Source organism: Mauremys reevesii, linkage group 26 (genome assembly GCF_016161935.1).
Source record: "Mauremys reevesii isolate NIE-2019 linkage group 26, ASM1616193v1, whole genome shotgun sequence".
Taxonomy (NCBI): domain Eukaryota; kingdom Metazoa; phylum Chordata; order Testudines; family Geoemydidae; genus Mauremys; species Mauremys reevesii.
Genome location: NC_052648.1, coordinates 12347623 through 12365009, shown reverse-complemented (window position 1 = coordinate 12365009; position 17387 = coordinate 12347623).

Below are 17387 nucleotides of genomic sequence, written 5' to 3'. Positions count from 1 at the left end.
AGCCAGCTTTCCTCGACTCCTTTCCCCTTCATGTTATTCTCCCAGGGGATCCTGCCCATCAGTTCCCTGAGGGAGTCACAGTCTGCTTTTCTGAAGTCCAGGGTCCGTATTCTGCTGCTCTCCTTTCTTCCTTGTGTCAGGATCCTGAACTCGACCATCTCATGGTCACTGCCTCCCAGGTTCCCATCCACTTTTGCTTCCCCTACTAATTCTTCCTGGTTTGTGAGCAGCAGGTCTAGAAGAGCTCTGCCCCTAGTTGGTTCCTCCAGCACTTGGACCAGGAAATTGTCCCCTACACTTTCCAAAAACTTCCTGGATTGTCTGTGCACCGCTGTATTGCTCTCCCAGCAGATATTGGGGTGATTGAAGTCCCCCGTGAGAACCAAGGCCTGTGATCTAGTAACTTCTGCTAGTTGCCAGAAGAAACCTCATCCACCTCATCCCCCTGGTCTGGTGGTCTGTAGCAGACTCCCACCACAACATCACCCTTGTTGCTCACACTTCTAAACTTAATCCAGACACTCTCAGGTTTTTCTGCAGTTTCATACCGGAGCTCTGAGCAGTCATACTGCTCTCTTACATACAGTGCAACTCCCCCGACTTTTTCTGCCCTGTCTGTCCTTCCTGAACAGTTTATATCCATCCATGACAGTGCTCCAGTCATGTGAGTTATCCCACAAGTTATCCCACATGCCTGAGTGATGTAGTTAAACCAGCCTAAGTCCTGGTGTAGACAGCGCTGGGTCAATAGAAGAACCAGGTGTCGTGACGCTACCCGCTGCAAAGACTGTGAGGTGCCCAGGGGCTTTGGGAGCAGGGACCATACGAGTACCTAAGCTGGGCCGGTCACTGAGTGCACGTTGGCTACGGGAAGGAAAAGCAGCAACCACTAGTCCCCGCCCAGTGTGAGCGCACATGAGTCTGAGCAGCACCTGTACTGTCAAAAAACTTGCCCCACATCTAGAGACAATTTGGAAGCAGCAGTTCCTGGCCAGCTAAGATGCTTGTTACAAACTCTTCACCTGGCTCCCTTGTCCATGTCTACACTGCAGCTGGGAGCCAGCCTCCAGCCCGGGCAGGGAGCCTCACGCTAGCACGGCTTGAGCTGGTGCGCTAAAACTAGCAGGGTGGCTATTGCTGCCCTGGAGGGGGCTCGGGCATGGACGAGCCGCCTGAGCTCAGACTCGGGGGCCAGCTGGGTCCAAGCTCAGGTGGCTAGCGCAGCCTCTGCCCAGGCCCCCCGGATATTTCTAGTGCTCTAGCACAAGCCCTGCTCGTGTTCCCGGGCTGCGAGGCTCGTGCCCAGCTGCAGCGCAGACGAACCTCGGGGACTAGACGTGTTGGCTGGGGCAGTACGTAAACTGGGAACACTTCCTGCAGGTTTTCCTTTTTTACACGGATTCGACATTTCTTTACATTTCAGCCTGCTCTCCAGCTGGAAAAATTCCACTGACATTTCACCGAATTTCTTCATGATTTAGGAAAAAAAATAATTCAACATTTCTAAGCCCAAAACAGTTTCCTCCAGCTGTCGCCATAGGTCAGCACTGTGGCCTTGTTGTGTATCTCCGGACAATTGCCGGCGACGGGCCAACGTGCTACAGAGAAGAGACTCAACAGCACAGAGTCGACCTCAGGTCTTGCGGTGTCATTTACACCTGTGTCTGGAAAGGCCTTCAGATCCGGATTCTCCACTCCCTCGCGCGCTGGGAGCTGTTTATACCTGCTTTGCACAGGTGCTAGGCAGGGGGGAATCAGGCTCGGTTATATAAAACGCACGTGCTCCTGAGAATGTTCTTTGGTGCTGAATGCACAGACCTCAGCCCCGTCTCTAGGTAACAGCAGCAGTAGGTCTCTAGCCTCTCTGGGGAGCAGCCACTAGGGGCCAGTGTTGTATTCACACAAATCCAGGGCTTGTCGACAGCCGCTGTAGTGCTCCAGGGTTCCCCCGGGGCTGTTGCGAATTCACCTCCCCAAGAAGCCGTGGCGGTGTCTACACCAGGTGTTAGGTTGGCTTCACTATGTCACTCAGGGATGTAGATTTTTCACACCCCTGGGAGACGTAGTTGGGTCAACGTAACTTTTGAGCATAGACCCGGCTTTATTCTCAAGCTGGAGCACGATGAGAAAGTAACATGAAGTCCTCTGGGGTCCTAGGCCTGGGCTACACTAAAAGGAAAAATCCACCCTCCCCCGAGTGGTGGGTTAAGCCAGCCTAATCCCTAGTGTAGACAGCGCTAGGCTGATGGAAGAATACTTCCGTCAACCCAGCTACCGCATCTCGGGGAGGCAGATCACGTGTGCGGATGGGAGACCCCCTCCTGTGGGCATAGGTAGTGTCTGCTCCGAAGTGTTTCAAGGGTAGACAAGCCCATAGTAAGCTGCACATCTGGTGCCCTTCAATGCTCTGTCATTGTTCCAGCAGAACTCCTCTGGGAAAAGGACAGCCGGTGTCACTGTACCACTGACACCTGGACATGGGTCATGGATCTCATCGACTCAGGGCATTCATTCTGAAGCCCTTAAACAGTCGGGGGAGGAGGAACACTCAGCCAAACGCTGCAGACTGAAGAACTACATCCATTAATTCATAGCTTCATAGACTTTAAGGCCTGAATGTGCCACTATGGTCATCGAATCTGACCTCCTGTGTAACACGGCCCAGAGAATTTCACTCAGTTACTCCTGTATTGAGCCTGATAACTTGTATTTGACTAACGCAGATCTTCCAGGGACGCCTGAGTGTCATACCCCAAGCTGCTTTATTACATTTTCAAAAGGGGTGTGAAGGAAACACAAGACAGTCCAAAATATTTGGTCCCCAAGGTGCATTTTGCAATAATGATAATTAAAGACAGATTTTTTTCCCCTTCAAAATGCTCTAGAAAAATCCAGCCACTTCACAGATCAAAATAAGTGTTTCCAATGAATCCTCTAACTGCAAACTCACAGCTTTTCGAGAGCTTCCTCGCACTCTCTGTTTAAAAATAGTTGATTCCAAATCTCAGAATGATCAGTAAATGCTGTAAGCATGTCGCAGCCATGAGCGGTGGGGGTGAGAGGCGGTTCTGAGCACAGCAGTTGAGGTGGCTACAGGTGGTTTATATGCACCCAATAACAACTGATTAACTGTCTCTTACAGGGGTGGCCAGCCTGTGGCTCCGGAGCCACATGCAACTCTTCAGAGGTTCATATGCGGCTCCTTGTATAGGCACCGACTCCGGGGCTGGAGCTACAGGCACCAACTTTCCAATATGCAGAGATGGGGGGCTCACTGCTCAACCCCCATCTCTGCCCCATACCCTGCCCCCACTCCACCCCTTCCCACCCCCTCCCCTGAGCCTGCCGTGCCCTCACTTCTCCCCCCCCCCCCACGAGCCTCCTGCATGCCACAAAACAGCTGATCGGGAGGGATGGGAAGGTGCTGATGTATTACTGTGGCTCTTTGGCAATGTCCACTGGTAAATTCAGGCTCAGGCTGGCCGCCCCTGCTCTATTAGGACATCGATTTAGCTTTCATAAACAGGACATTTGTCACCCCATGCAAAACTGAACAGTCTGGTTCCACCTTCCTTCCAATCCCGCTGCTGCTCACCACAGGACGGACCCCGCCAGACGTGATGAGCGCGTGGCGGGGGCATGCAGACAGCTGCCTGCTGACATCACCCTTCCTTACTCCTAGCTGCTAAACGGCATTCAAAGCCGCGAAAGCGGCAGGGAACACTTTCCCGAGGAAGCACTTCCCGGAGTTGCCAAAGGGGGGCTCTGTGCGGCCGTGAAAGGGGAGGGAGGTGCCCCCAAGAGGAGGCGTGTGGCCCATTCTGCTAAGCTGTGTCCCACCCTATGAAAATGATGGCCAGCCCCACACATTATCCGGAGCGCTCAGATTGGGCAGCATCTCCTCGGCTACGGCGCTGCCCACTCGTGTCCAGTGAATGCCGGAGAGGCCCCCGGCACGTTCTCGTTAGTGTTCTCGTTAAGAGGAAAGAAACGATGTCGTGCCCTGAAGGGCTCCCACAGGGCTGCAGATGCCATCGAGGTGGGGAAAATCCCCTGGTTGGAGAGGGATTGGGGGCGGAGGGTGGGGAAATGGATCAGCCAACTCCCTCCTCCCCCAAAGACTGCTGCAAAGTGAACAAATACGGCATTTCCACCCCAGGCTTCCCAGCCCATGAACCTTTCAGCTACGGAAGCCTGCCCCGAACCCACTCACGCCGCCGGGCCAGTCCCTGAGCTGGAACGTCTTTCAGTAGGGCTGAGTTATTCCAGCTGAGGATCTGCCCCATTCGTCACGTCCCATGAGCTGCCCTCCCCCGACATCTCCCTTGCTTGACTGAAGAGGCACAGAGCGGTTAAGTGACTGGCCTGAGGCCTCCTGGTGAGTCAGTGGTGGAGACGGGCAAAAAACCCAGGCGTCCGGATACCCAGGGCCTTGTTCGTAGGATCGCTGTCGCTCTAACGCGTTCCTCCCCCTGGTATCTGGGGGCATTTCATCCCCTCCTTTGTGCCCCACTCCCCCCTTTAATCCTCAAAGGGCTGAGAACGAACGAGCTCGTTGCACTAGCGTGGGGCTCAGCAAGGTCTGCAGGGGGCACGGAGTAGCTGTCCCTTTAGGGGAGAGGGGTGGATGCTCAGCAGAGCACATGGCAGAAAGAAGGAGGGCGAGATTAACGTGCCTCAGCAGAGGAGGAGAGGGGTGAGGTGCTGGTGGCAGATGGAGATGGGGTCTGGGCGGGAGGTGGGGGCAGGTACTTTCCACTTGCCGCACTTCTCTGTAGCTGCCATGAGTCCAGCTGCAGCTAGGCCAGCACAGAGCCAGATGTGGAGCGAATGCGCCGGGCACCAGTGCCACTGGGGGACTCTAAACACCAGACCAATTGCCAGCTCCCCGAGTCCCCCATCAGAGGAACTGACGAAAGCCCCTTCCCCCTCTCTCTCCAGCTGGGCCCCCCTCCTCAGCTCTGCTCAGGGGACCCTGCGCCCAGAGGGGAACCCCCATGGCAGTGTCTGGCCTGGGGGAAAACACAGGGATCAGGCCTTGGAAAATGGCCCCTGAAAAGGCCAGGACCAGACTGTTCTTGGAAATTGCTTGGCGGGTTTCAGGACGGGGGCCCTAAACATCCCCTCAGGGCTAACAAGCTCCCCACAATCCCCCTCCTGAATATCCCACAAATCTCCAGCTCCAGACAAGCCAGTTCCCCCAGTTTGCGCCTCCTGCTGGTCGTCTCAGGGAATTGGCATTTCCAGCCTCCGGAGCTCCCTCTGCAGGCTGGTGCCTCGCTGCCGCTGGCCCCTGTGTCCCTCCCAGGACCCAGTGCCCTTGTCTCTGGGGTGCTGCCCCCTGGCAATACCCCCCCAGTCTCAGGGTCTCCCCAACCCTCTATCCCCACCTTGCCTCAGTCGTGGGCTACTGTCGGTCACCCTGTAGCCCCCCTTCACTGGGGCAGACTGCAGCGTAAAAGCCATTCATCATAGGCAAGGGGGGTTTGGACCTGCTGCCTTTCCCTGCAACCCTGGAGGTCCAGGGGCCTTGCACAAGTCGCTGGCCCAGAGCTCCCCAGCTCCTCTGGCCTTTCCCCAGCCGTGCCTCACTCCAGCACCCAGGCAGCTGGGTCCATCTCCCTCCTCAGCTGGAGGGAGCCTGCCTGCTCCTGGCCCCTGCCCTCTTCTACGGGCCAGCTGGGCCCTTGTTAAGCCAGCTACAGCTGTGGCTGCTTCCCAATCAGCCCGGCTTTCAGAGCTGCAGCCCTCCCCAGGGCTGCTTGTACCCACCCAGGGCCGGAGCGAGGCGATCGCCCCGCTACACCCCCGCAAAGATTCTGCAGCTCTCCCCAAAGATCCCCCCCCCGCTGGCGTTTTGGAAGGGACCCCGTTTCTTAATCTCATATAAATCCTGGAGTTTCAAACCCCGCAGACCATGGCTATTGCCTGAATTCAGAGACACTCCTGGCTCCCCGAAAATAAAACCACTGCTGGCAGGGGCAGGAAATATGGCAGAGTGGAGCCCTCACGGCCCTGATTCTCTTGTCCCCGGTGCAGGCTGGCGGCGCAGCCATCCGACACCCCCGGCCACAGCCCCCCGGCACGGCTATTAATGGGGTTGTGCCGTGGGCACCCACGAGAGGGGCAGGGGGTGAAAGAGCCCGGGCAGCCGTGCTGGAAATCGAGAGCCGCGCTCCTTAGCCAGGGTGGGGACTTTCCAGCTGCCTCTTCACCAGGACTCCCCACACCTCTCTCTCTCTCGCCCCAGGCTCTCTCCCCTCCGCCCACCCAATGTGCCTGACTCAAGGGCCAGGCGGCCTGGCACAGCAGGAGGCAAACGGCAGCACCCAGATTCAGCCAACCCCTGCCCAGAGACACTGAAGAGGGGACACTCCCTGTGCCCCACCAGGGAGGGGGTCAGGTGAGGTGGGGAGTTGCCTCCTTGTTGCCATCTGTCCTCCTCCCAGCCGTGGCCTTTGAAAGACCCCCTGTCCCAGGGCTGGCTGGGCGCGGGGGCTATTCTTAGCTGTGGACTGGGATTTGGGTGATAAGCAGCGAGCGCCGCGCAAGCTGATTTGATTGCTAAGCTGCAGCGCCAGGAGACAGCGAGCTGGGCCGGCCCAGCCCTAGAGAGAATTACCAGGGGCGGGAAGGCAAGAGTGGCAGAGCCAGCATGAGCAGCCAGGAAGGCTGGGATGGGGAGACCCGGGATTTGTGCCAGTCAAGTTTTGGAACGTACTAAGGGAGAGGTGCAAGGGGGCATTTGAAGGGTTTAACTCCCCACTCTACCCTCTGTAAAGCATTTGGGGAGACACAGTTGGTATCAGAGGCAGCCTGTCTGGGTGAGGGGAGGGCAGTGCATGGGGGGCTGGGTGTGGGGAGCAGCATCCAAGGGTCCTCGGGTGTGCATGGAGTAGATGGGGGTCCATGCACTTCCCCGCACTAGGTGACAGGGTGCATGCGGATGGTGTGGGGAGACAACCAGGGTCAGCTGGCAGAGCACCTCTAGTTTCCCCCCCCCCAGACGGGAGAAGTAGGGTGACCAGGTGTTCGGTTTTTGACAGGAACACCCAGTCGAAAAGGGACCCCAGCAGCTCCAGTCAGCACTGCTGACCGGGCCATTAAAAGTCCAGTTGGTGGCACTAAGGCAGGCTAGTCCCTACCTGTCCTGGCTCTGCGCTGCGCCCCGGAGGTGGCCAGCAGATCCGGCTCCTAGACGAGGTGGTCACGAGGTTCCGCACGCTGCCCCCACTGCGAGCACTGGCTCTCCCCTCCCATTGGCCAATGGGAGCTGCGGGGATGGTGTCTGTGGGTGAGAGCAGCACGCAGAACCTCCTGCCACACCTCTGCCTAGGAGCCGGACTTGCTGACCGCTTCCAGGTTGCAGTGCAGAGTCAGGAGAGGCAGGAAGCCTGCCTTAGCCCCCCTGATGCACCGCTGACCAGGAGCTGCTGGAGATAAACCCGTGCCCCAATCCTGAGCCCCCCCAACCTGGAGCCCTCTCCTGTACCCCAAACCCCTCATCCCTGGCCCCACCCCAGAGCACACCCCCCCAAATGGAGCTCTCACCCTCTCTTCACCCCAACCCCCAGCCCCACCCCAGAGCCCCCTCCCACACCCTGAACCCCTCTGCTGCACCCCCCAGCGTGGAGCCCCCGCCTGCACCCCAAACCCCTCATCTCCAGCCCCACTCCGGAGCCCACACTCCCAGTTATAGCCCTCCCCCCCTCCCCCACCCCAACCCGCTGCCCCAGCCCAGTGAAAGTGAGTGAGGGCGGGGGAGTGTTGTGAGTGGTGAAGGGGTGTGGCTTCGGGGAAGGGGCGGGGCTAGGGTGTCCGGTTTGGTGGGATTAGAAAGTTGGCAGCCCTAGGGAAAAGCAGCTCTTACTCCACGGCACCTCGCGGGCGCCATTTATAAATGTACATGGGGAAGCAAGCCAGCGGCCTTCCCCAGCCCCGCCTCCCCCGGCAGCCCGGACCACGTGCTAGAAAAATCACTGTGCACTTGTCATTCCTTTGCATTTAATTCATTCCGGTGCTAACACCCCTGTGCCGGGATGGGCCGTTCTATTGGGAAGGAACCCCCCCCCCCAAGTCCATGCCAGCTGATCAGAATCCCTCCCCACCCTTCTGAGCAGCACGAGACAGGGGGATGCAGGCCCTTTACATTGCCCGGGCGGGCCCAGGGCTCCTAGGCACACGCGGGGTGGTACCGGTGGTGAAGGCGGCCGGGTCGGCATGGGGAAGCCGTGGCTGTGCTGGAAGAGAGCGCCCAGCCAGTGCAGGCGCAGCACTGCCCAAATGTCAGGCGGCCCTTGCGAGGGGGCTCAATGACTGTTCTTCCCTGGCGGGGCAGAGCCATCCCTAGGCTACAGCAAATCGGGGCGACCGCTCCAGACCCTGCACTTTGGGGGGCCCTGTGGGCTGGAGCGATTGGTCGGTCCCGGAAGTGACAGATGCGACACTTCCGCCCTGGGTCCTGCACCCCCCTAGGGCCGGCCCTGGGGCCCGGAATTGCTGTGGAGGGGCCTGGGGGGATGCTTTGAAACTTTGGAGAAACCCTGGATGCTGATTGGCTAGCCGAGAGTCCCGTGAGTTAGGCGTTGGCAGCGGGTGGGGAAAGCGAGGCAACAGCGAGCACTGGCATGGAGACCCTCCCCAGAAGAGCCGAATGGTTTCCAGGCTCCAGGGCTGGGGCAGGGAAGCAGCTCCGGGAAAGCTCTGACAAACAGGGCTGGGGTGTAGGTGAGAGCAAGAGCCCGAGTAAAGGCAACTGTTTCAGTTCCCAGTGTCCCACCTTAAACCCATTTCATTTTGTGGAGGGTTCTTGACCCCCGAGTTTCAGCATCAGCCAGTCCCAAGAGCCCAGCTGCGGTGGAGACGTTCTGCCTGGATTCGGGTAGAGCTGGAGGATGCTCAGAGCTGGAGTTCTGGTGCTGGCCCATCTCGACCCGGAGTCCAACACCCATCCTCACCCTCCCTCCATCAGAAGCTGGGACGCATGGCTTTGGTTTCTGGCCTTTCTTGAGTCAAAACCGTATGAAATCCCAGTGAGGTTCCCACTCCCACCCGTAAATCAGCCCCCTGTCACTCCAGACCTGCTCCCCTGGGAGGTTTTCAAAAGTGGCCCAGGTTTGGGGTTTGCAACCAGGCTTGAAAGCCAATGAGTGTTTCACACCCCTCTGGTTATTGGCTTTGCTTCCTGCTAAGGTTTTGCTCCTGATTTCAGCAGCTCCTGCAGAGGAGAATCAAGGAGAAACACAGTGCGTTTTCCTCCACAAAGGTTCTAAACCAGGGGCTGGCAGCACAGGCTTTGTGCCACGCTCCAAAATCAAAACTGAATCCCCCCAAACCTAATACTAGCTTGGAATTGAATCAGCCTCATTAGGTGAAAGGAAATCACTCCCTGTCGGCACTCATCAGCAACCAAAATCTCCATTGGATCAGTTTTCTCCTTATGCTGTCATGCCAGGGAGGGGATGGCTGACGGGCACAGTTTAGGTGGCACAAATCCCCAATCTAGTGAGAATTTTTCCAGGTGCTCGATCGCCCCTGCCTCTGCAAGGGTCAATGTTGTCTAGTGCAGCGGTTCTCAGACTGGAGTCCACGGACCCCTGGTGGGGCGTCCACGAGGGTACCCCAGGGGGTCTGCAAGTCATGTCTGGCTCCAGGGGATCAACTCCACCCCCTCCCTCCCAGTGCCTCTTGCACGCCACAGAACAGCTGTTCAGCAGCATGCAGGAGGCGCCGGGAGGGAGAGGGAGGAGCGGGGAGGGTGTGTGCTCGGAGGAGGGGGTGGAAGAGGAGGGGCCGGGGTGGGGTCTTGGGGGAAGGGGTGGAGTGGGGGTGGTGCCTGGACCCTGGTCTGAAAACTAGAAGCTGGCTCAGGGGTCAGTGAAAAATTTTAAAGCAAAATGGGGGTCCTCCGGTTGCTGAAGTTTGAGAACCGCTGGTCTAGTGGATGGAGCAGAGGCCTGGGAATCTGGCAAACTGGACTCGATTCCTGGCTTTGCCACTGACTTCTGCGTTTCCCTTTCCACCCATAGTCTGTTTAGACTGTAAACACTGTGGGGCAGGGACCATTTCCCCATGTCTCTGTGCCGCGCCCAGCACAGTGGAGCCCGGATCCCAGCTGGGCCCAAGGGGGCGGGGTGCTGTAGTACCCCGCAGAATAACATCCGTGCAGATTGCTGAGTGCTGAGCATGCAGGGGGCCCAGACCCCCCCCCCATCCCTTCTTACATGGCCGGGGTTGAGGCATCGCTGCCTGCTTGGTACTGAGACGCCTGCCTGCTGCTGGAATCAGACTGAGACCATGGCCGGAAAGTGGGGCGAGGGGCTGGGAACGGCCCCAGCTGGAAGCGCAAGGGGCCGGTCTGCACAGAAGGGTCCATCCCCTGCACAGACAATGCTAACGCCAGGGGGAAACGGGGGCTTGTTGACACCAGCACAGGCATCTTCCTGATGCAACCTCGGAGCCGTTCGGCTGGTGCGGCGAGAGAGCTCTGCTTCGGGACCTGGGCACGGGGGTGCCAGACAGCACTGGGGCAGGGAGCAGGGGCTGTGGAAGCTCCTCCATGACACCTCTGCCGGTACCCTCCGCCCTGACCCACAGCCACCCCCCGGCTAGCTCAGTCCTGGGCTCCTGCACCCACAGCTCGGCGGATGCCCCTCTGCTATTGCTGTCCTGGGCTCCCCCACATGGCTCTGCTGATGCTGCCCAGTCCTGGCCCAATGCTCCCCTGCTTCTCCAGATCTGGGCACCCTTCAGCGCTGCCAGGGTCCCCCAGCCCTGACCGGCAGGAGCCCAGCTCCCCTCCTGCCACAGCTCTGTGGATGCCTCCCGCCGCGCCCCGCAGCCCCCTGCCGTTCCGTCCCCTGAGCAGAGGCTGCCAAATTTTGGCAAATTCACCCCGACTGGTTTGGGGAAGGGACCATATGGGGGAAAACTCATTGACCCTTAGGACCTTAACCAGATTTGATCCCAGCCTGTTGAGAAGCGGCTGGATTGTGCCCAGGAGCATCTCATGGCTCATTCAGTCCTGTCTCTTAATCCCGTTTGGAAGGAGATGAGGGGATAATCTGAGGACATTAGCAAGACCCTGGACCTTAGAGTGGAGAACAGAGGTGATGAGCTGAGTCACACACCCTGTCCAAACCTCCCTTTTCAACCCCTCTGCCACACGCAGCTCTCCACCTCCTTGTGCCAGAGCCCGGGCACTCCCTGTGGCACACAAATGCCAGTTGGCCTGGAACCATCGCTTCAGATTGCTGTGGCATCTTGCACCATGGCTGCACAAGGCCCAGCTCCGTCCCTCCTGCACACCCTTGCCACGGGGCCTTTTCACAAACCCACACTCATTAGGCACAAAGCTGGCCCCAGGCTTTGTATTATAAACCAGGGTTGGAGAGGACGGAGTGCGAAAGGACCTGCCTGACCGGCACCCTTCTGCAGCTTCTCAGAAGACAACGCAGTCATTAAGTCTGTTCCTTCAGTGAAATGATTTGCTGTGTCACAAATGGCTGATTTATTGCCATGACTAGCTCTTGTGGTCTTCCGGCCGCCATGCACAGAGCACCCCACAGGGCCGAAGAGAGGTGGGTGCAGAGCTGCTTTGCCCCTAGAGTATCTAGCTCTCTCTCCATCCCTATACACCCCCACCCTCTAGCTAGCTATCCCCATACACACCCCTCAATCACATTCAAACACTCTCCCTTTATAGAGTTGTACATTCTAAGAATCTCAAAGCCCTTTACAAACAGGACTTCCTTAAACTTCATTACAGCCCCCATCCCTGCTGCCAACAAGGGAGGTTTGTGTTACAAGAAGTCAGAGGGGGAAACTGAGGCACAGAGTGGTGCAGTGACTTGCCCAAGGTCAGAGAGTGAGTCAGCGGCAGAGCCAGCAACAGCGCATAGGATTCCTGACTCTGGTCCTACGCTCTAACTCGTGCTAGGCAACACCGCCTTAGAGACAACCAGGGAGAGGGGCGAGAGACGAGCTCCCAGTGTGTTATGGAACCAGCGCCCTCTGCCCCAGGCAAAGCTCCTTGTCTGCAGAAGAGGAGGACGGTGGGTATTTCGCTCGGTATTGGCGCTGGCTTCCCAGTGCCTGTTGGCTCCCCAGGATTGGGTCTCAAAGGGCGGCACATTCGCCTCGGGTACAAACGGAGCCAGGGAAAGAAGCTGGACAGATCAGCACCCAGCAGGCGATACACAAATCGCTTCGAAGACAGAGCGCAGATGATCTGGCAGGAATTAAGGGCTTTGTGCCTCTGGCAAAAACAGGCCCTTTGGCAGCACAAATGGAGCTACCCAGTTCCAGGTTCAAGCAGCCATCTGCCCTGCTACCTGCCAGCTCCAGGCAGGGAGCCTCATGCCATGGCAGGGCATCTGTGCCAGGCAGTGTTAGCAGGGCAGAGATCCCAGTGGGGCTTGGTGCAAAGGCCCATAAATCACAGCTCCGCCATGCCCTACCAAACCATTCCAGCCCCCTCCCTCCCACACACACACACTTGCCGTGACCCCGAGCCGGTGGGCACAGAAAGAGGTGGGATTAGGAGATTACCAGTGGAAGGGACGATTGGTTAGTCTGAGGAATAGGCTTGGCCAAACACAGGGAGCCACAGGCGGGGAAGGTGAAGTATTGGCTGGAAGAGACGGACCTGGGCAGGACAGCTGGGTTCTCATGCCAGCTCCCCCACTGGCTCTTGGGGTGAGTCACTGCAGTATCTGAAACACGGGTGGATTTTTGGCATCTCTGGGAAGGGCAGGTACAAAACTGAAAAACCCGTCTAAGGTACCTACCTGGCTCCCATTGCCATCGGCCCTGTGCACCTCCCTATATTTATCCTACTAACCAGTAGGGCTGGGCTGGGATCCCCTTCCATAGATGGGGAACCGAGGCACAGAGCCTCAAATGTATTTAGCTCCCTGTGACCGTGAAAACACTCGCAGACCTGGGCTTACGGGACTTGTTCAAAGTCAGGCAGGAAGCCTGGGGCAAAGGAAGGAACAAAGCTTCCAACTCTTACCCTAGCACCTGACACGCTGCGCCACCCTCCACACAGAGCCACAGACGCCGAGGCTGGAAGGGTCCATCGCGTCTGACCCCCTGTAGCACACAGGCCAGAGATCTGCCCCCAGATCACCCCTAGGGCAGATCTTTCAGAGAAACTTTAAAATGGTCGGTGATGGAGAATTCGCCACAGAAGCCGATGGGTCAGAAACGGAGTCGCAGGGAATACGATTGCTCTGGACTTCTGAGCTAGCCTGGACCCCTTTTCAAAAGGGCAAGGACAGTCCAGTATCTGATCAGACAACTCCCCACGCACAGCTCCATTCTCCAGAGGGAATGAATGAGGAACCAAGAATTGAAATCGCTTGCCAAAGGCCTGCGACAGTGCAGGACTCACCCCTGCGGCGCCTCCTCCTGGGGTCCTGGGAATTCGCTCTTTTTCCAGTTCCGGAGCACCCTCTGCAGGCTGGTGTCCCTCTGCCGCTTGGCCCCCATGTCCCTCCCAGGACCCGGTGCCCCTTGTCTCTGGGGTGCTGCCCCCTGGCAATACCCCCCCAGTCTCAGGGTCTCCCCACCCAGGGGAACCCCCAACCCTCTATCCCCACCTTGCCTCAGTCTGGGCTCCTGCCAGTCCCCATCTAGCCCCCGCTCACTGGGGCAGACTGCAGTGTAAAAGCCACTCATCATAGGCAAGGGGGGGTTGGACCTGCTGCCTCTGCCTACCCATGGGCTGCCCCCTGCAGCCCCAATACCTAATGGGCCTTCCACTAGGCCGCAGCCTGGGGGGTTTCCCAACCAGAGCTCCCCAGCTCCCTTAGCCTTCCCCCAGCCCTGCTCCACTCCGGGTCCCTTCTCTCAGCTCCCTGCAGCCAGGTCCCTCCCTCTCAAAGCTAGAGAGTCTCTCTCTGGCTTCTGGCCCCAGCCCTCTTATAAGGGCCAGCTGGGCCCTCACTAAGCCAGCCTCGGCCTGATTGAGGCGTGGCCCCCAGCTGAGGCTGCTTTCCCCAGTCAGCCGAGGCTTGCTGCTTTCCTCTCCCAGTCCCAGCCTCTCCCAGGGCTGATTTCAAGCCCCGAAGGGCAGGAGCAGGTGACCACCCCGCTACAAGGCCCCAGGAAATGTTTGGTGGAAGCCTGATTGACCTCTGGTGGGAGCCAGTCGCCTGGCTAAGCCACTGGACCCCAATGCTATAACTCTCCCCACTAGATTATATATACGGCTTTATTCTCAAGAAAGAGCAAACATGTTCTTTACCAAAAATACCTGCTGTCAGTTGCTAAATACATTAACATTTCCCATTGAACCGGGTCCTTTCCAGTGTAAATACTGACATCAAGCAAACAAAAATGATTCCGAATCCACACTCAGAACAATCCGGGGGGTCAGAGTTAAGGTTACCGGGCAGCGAGGAATATCCATCGCTGAAGACATCGCATTTGTTTGCTATGTTAGCAGCATCCGATTTACAAACGGCCTTCCCCATGAGTCTCCATGCTTTGTTAGTGCTTGGGTTTGGCAACGGGTAAAGTACATTGCAGTCTCCTAGAAACCTGGACTGGGTTCAAAAAAGTTTTCTTTATTTGTCTGTGGAATATAAAAGAAACTCACCCGGAAATTTATGAGCCAGACCAGGGTTCTTCCAAGGGCAAGATCCCATTCCCCTCAGAGACACAGCTCAAGAACCTGGCCAAGTCCTTTCTAACTCTGCTGGCTTGGGACCAGACTTGGGGATTTAAGGCCACTATCAAGTTAGAGAGGTGGGGAGCATCGCTCTGAATGGAAAACCTTAGCAAGGGGTGGGGCTGAGGAATCAGCTTGTGTGGAGAGACAATCTGTCCTGCTCCGTGGACCTGGCCAGGTGGGGAGAAGATATGATGATGACTAGGGAGCGGGTTGCTGGATCTGATGCCATGGGAAGCAATGGCGAGTCCTGGCCCCCAGCAGGCCGGCTGTCCATCGAGGGGCGCGTTAGTGGGACGGGTGATAAGCAGTGTGACTGTCCCAAGTGGGTCAGCTGCCCCCCATCAGTGAATAGTCCCGATATGGTCCCTATATGGCCCCCAGCACCAGAGCATCTGAGCACCTCGCCACCTTGAATGTATTACCCCTGGTGAGGCAGGGCCGGGCGACTATCCCCATTGGGCAGATGGGGACCAGGAGCTCAGGGGGACTGATTTGTAAAGGGATTTAGGTGCCTAACGCCTATTGAAATCAATGGGAGGTGCCTAAATATCGGGCTCCAAGGGTATGTCTAAATTGCAGTGTAAACCCAGGGTTTGAACCCAGGCCTGTCTACACACAAATCATGCTAACCCAGGGCTCAGAGCCGGGGGGTGGAGGGTCTGAGCCTGGACCCAGGGTTCAAGCCCTGTTGCTTTGCACCTGTAGCAGCATCTCCTCTGGACTCCAGCTCTGGGAGTCTGTCACAATCCCACAGGCCGACGTTCTTTGTCCTCCCATCCTGCACCGCGAGCCCAGGGCTAAAGCGGCCACATTTTGGGAGGGCGCTAAGACATCTGGGATATGGGTGGTTGGACTCGGGCCTGCAGAATGCCGGGTAGCTGCCGGAGCCCCAGGTGGGTATCCAGGGTTCAACTCCTAATCTGGGGCTGAACCAAACTGTAACCCCTGTGTCTGATGGAAACCACTTCCAGCCAGGGGGTGCGGCAGCCCCCCGGCGCCTCCAGCTCCAGCACCCCTGCAAATAAGTGAAGATGCTCAAGCCCGAAGTCAACAAACCCAGGGGCTGCTAACTTGAGTTCGACCACCCGTGGGCTTACACTGCGGGGTGGACGGACCCTCAGGGACTTATCCAAAGTCACACAGAGAGTTTGTGGCAAACCAAGGCATTGAACTGAGATCTCCCAAGTCCCGGAGTAGTGCTCTAACCAGTAGGCAACGCTTCCTTTCTGGAGGGGGGCATGATGTGACAGAATGGGGAGTGACAAAGTGCAGCTCTGCTCCACCGGCTCCCAGCTGGCCTACGGTCTGTTAGGGAGCACCGCCGACTGGTGTAAGTTAGAGCAGCCCCCAGACATCTCCAGCTCATGCTGGGGACAGAGCCGCTGCAGCACGTGAACCAGGGATCCAGGACCATGTCGCTGGCAGCCCTACGTCTGTCCCTTGTGCTGAGCAAATTTGGGCAGGAGAAGAGAACTGTCCCCGTCACACTGACGCTGCCTGGTTCCCTCCCCCATCCACGCCACTCCCCAGATCGCTTTGCTGCCCCGATGTGGTTAATGGCAAACGAACACATACAATGTGTTAAGAAACCACATTCCGGCGGGAGGAAAAAGGCAGGAGTTTATAAACAAACGCTGAAGGTGAATGGGAGCCACAGGAAGTCAGTTATTAATTCAGGCAAGACATTTGCCCCTTTGATTTCCTGTAATAGTGAGTTTATGTAAAGGGGGGAAGGGTGGAGGCAGTTTGCCTTAGCAAGCGGGGGAGGGGGGATAGTTGGGGAGCTTGCGGTGGGGTGTGGGGGCTGGGTAAAAGCTAGGACTGGGGCTGAGGTGAAATCACACTGAACCCTGCGCCGAGCATTTAAACTGGAGGCTGGAGGCTTGTCTGGAAGATGCTTTAGCCAAGCACAAGCTATTGGGCTCAGTCCAGGGGCCAGTGGGTGAAACCGAGGGGCCTGGGCTGGACAGGTCGGACTGGGTGGCCTCCTGGTGCCTTCTGGCTTTAACTCTGTTAAGCTGCGAAACGCGGGGTTCCATCCCCACTCTACTTCCCACTGACTCTCAGCCTCAAGCGTGAACCCCGAACCCAGCCTTGGCCTGGCTGCGTCTCGCCAGAGCTGCCATGGGGCGTCCCGTGACAAGCGCTCAGCTCCCAGGGGGGGTGTTTCTCGCTCTCACTCACCAGCCAGCGGGTCGGGCGCCACCCTGGGATCCCAGACTCCCTGTATGACCTCGAGCAAGGCGCTGTGTGCCGCCCCTGCTGCAGGGCGGGCGCTGCGGGTGACTGCACCCTCACTCAGCCGCACTCCAGCCCTCCGACCTTAATGCATCCAAAATATTCTGGGCACTATTATGCCATTTGCTGCCCTCACCCCGATCACCCTGCTGGGGTGGCCTCCCCCTGCCCCCACCCGGGGCCAGGTCTGTGTAGATGGTGAGCTCTTTGGGGCAGGGACTGTTGGTGCAGCGCCTAGCGCCGGGGGCCCTGCCTACCCCCGACTGAGCCATCCTCAGCCGGTGTTGGCTCATCAAGGATTGTGCTGGAAGGCCCAGGCACGCTTAGATTAGGGGGCATGGCTTGATGACAGCAGGCAGGCTGCCCCGTCTGTCACTCATGCCTCTGACACACCCATTTTTTTATCATTTTCTGTTTCTTCCTCCCCCAAAAGCCTGGTTTTGCATGTTCAGATTTGCCTGGTTCACAT